The sequence below is a fragment of the Raphanus sativus genome, chromosome 3 (assembly GCF_000801105.2).
Source record: "Raphanus sativus cultivar WK10039 chromosome 3, ASM80110v3, whole genome shotgun sequence".
In the NCBI taxonomy this organism is placed as follows: domain Eukaryota; kingdom Viridiplantae; phylum Streptophyta; class Magnoliopsida; order Brassicales; family Brassicaceae; genus Raphanus; species Raphanus sativus.
In genome coordinates, this window is record NC_079513.1 from 19,732,906 (window position 1) to 19,735,718 (window position 2,813).

Sequence of the window (2,813 nt, forward strand, 5' to 3'; positions counted from 1 at the left end):
AAATTATGGATCAATATATTATATCATAAAAATTATTAAAATTATGATAAACATAAAATATAAATAAAGTATAAATTATGTTAGTATCACATAAATATAATACTTTGTCTCATATAACAAACATAAAATATAATAAACATAAAAATATGAGGCAAAAAATGTAGTTTATATGAGGCATATAAAATATAGTATTACTTCGCTTATTATTATAGTTTAATGATGCAGTATTACCAAGCCTACCAATATGAGACATATAAAATGTAGTTGTCCTATTATAAAATCATGATCAACGCATTTTTGGAAAATATGAGTGCACATTTCGTAAATATGAATAACATTAAATATGAGGCATATACATTTGTCCATTAGAATGGCATGAAATGTAAATATTCTAGGCAAGGATGGGCTTTTGAAAAAATGGTATAAGGTGAAGTGTGGAGTTGCCACATAAGAAATGGCACACATGTAATAAACACATGAACAAAAGGTTTATTTGAAAGTGGTCTCCTCAAATAATAGAAAGGGGATACCATTACTTTTCAGAGGTTCAGATAATAGTTTATGTACCTAGTAAATTCATGAATCATGTATATTCCTCTCATATCCTTCCTAGTTAATTTCATCAACAAAAGCATTAAAGTCACTTGGTTCAAGTGTCCATATAAGTTCACACTTCACACTTCTTTTCTCGTACGTTTTATATTGCAGATATTTATATACATTATACATGCTGGTTATACGTTATACACTAGTATTGTGAAAGTATGTCGATTGGTGATCAGTAACCCTTTTTATATGTTTTTCGTCGGTTGATCCGGGTTGATCCGCACGGCTTCGAGAAGAACACATTTAATATTTCATAATGGATTATTCCAAAGTGTATCATATTGTTTGATTTAAGTTTGGAATACTTTTTGGCCATTGTCAAAAAATATTTGGTTACGGTCTATTTAATCATCTAGACTGAAATCCAAATATATACTGACCAAATAATAATAATTTAGTTTCTGGAAAAAAAATCAAATTTAAAATTGATGTAGATAGTGAGTATATACCAAGCCTTCAAGAATCATCGCTAGTCAACCACCGCTTGGTTGGTGATCGGTAACTTTTGACGAGCTACTACTTCATGCTAAAAATATGATGAGCTACTACATAAATCTTGACGAAAGACCATTCGCATCATTTATAATTTTATATCTCTGCACACAAGTAACAATCGGGTTTAAAAAAGTTCAGAATACGAGTAGTCGAGTACTATAATATGTCAGAAATTCTGATTCTATTATTTGATCAATATCACGATTTTTTTCTCTCTGAGAAACTTCACTCAACCACTATGTATCCAGTCAATTTTCAAAAACAATACGTTCATGATAAAATCATGACTTCTGCGAAAATATCAAGAATGATTCTGTGTTATTAACTTCAATGTTTACAATCATATTTATACACTCGAGAGCTCCCTATAATATAGGAGATAAACATTATCTTAACTAACTCTAGAGTTTATCTATACAACCGTATAAACTCATCATTATCCTATTACTCCCCCTCAAGGAGGTGCGTGTAAGTCTCGAACGCCCATCTTGCCCAACAGATAATTAAACTGTCCCGTAGGCAAAGCCTTAGTCAATATATCTGCTAACTGATCTGTTGTCTTCACATGATGAGTAACTATAGAGCCATCTTGAACTGCATCTCGTACAAAGTGACAATCTGCCTCGATGTGTTTCGTACGCTCATGAAACACTGGATTGGCCGCTATATGAAGAGCTGCTTTACTGTCACAAAAGAAAGACATAGGAAACCGTTGTCGTACTGCAAATGACTCGAGCAACTCCTTAGTCCACTTCAATTCACTAAGAGTCATTGCCATTGCCCTGTATTCTGCTTCTGCCGAAGACCGAGACACTGTATGTTGCTTCTTCGTTTTCCAGGACACAATCAACCCTCCTAGCATGACAACATATCCCGTGAGTGACTGCCTTGTCAAAGGACAAGCAGCCCAGTCTGAATCACAAAATGCAGTAATATGTAAGTCAGAATCAGCACTCAGAAAAACGCCCTGCCCTGGCGCTCCTTTCAAATACCATACGAGTCGGAGAGCAGCATCCCAATGATCCAGACGAGGATGTTGTAGAAACTGAGCCAAAGTGTGTACAGCATAACTTATTTCTGGTCTGGTAACTGCAAGATACACCAATCGCCCAACTAGCCTTCTGTAAGTTGCTGGTTTCGTCAAGAAGTCACTCTTATTCCTGGCCAAGTTATGGTTCTGTTCCATTGGTTTTGGTGTTGGTTTGGAACCAAGAAGACCACACTCTTCAATTATATCAAGCGCATACTTTTTTCTGGCAGAAGTACATTCCCTCTTTTCCTCGTGACACCTCAATTCCCAGAAAGTAACGCAAGACTCCCAAGTCTTTCATATGAAAACATCTGCTCAAATAAGACTTGAACAAAGAGATGAGTGCAGAGTCATTACCACCAACGATCAAGTCGTCTACATAGACAAGCACAAACAAAGTAGCTCCTTTGCGTGTCAAAGTGAACAAAGAGTAATCTTTGTAGTTCTGTTTGAATCCAAATTCAAGAAGAGCCTTAGATAGTTTAGAGAACCAACATCGCGGTGACTGACGTAAACCATAGATAGACTTTTTAAGTCTACACACTCGCTTGTCATCAGGAGAAGAAAAACCAGGAGGCAACTTCATATACACTTCTTCCTCTAGGTCTCCATGCAAGAATGCATTATGAACATCCATCTGTGAGAGTTCCTATCCTTTAGAAACTGCAACTCTAAGTACAAG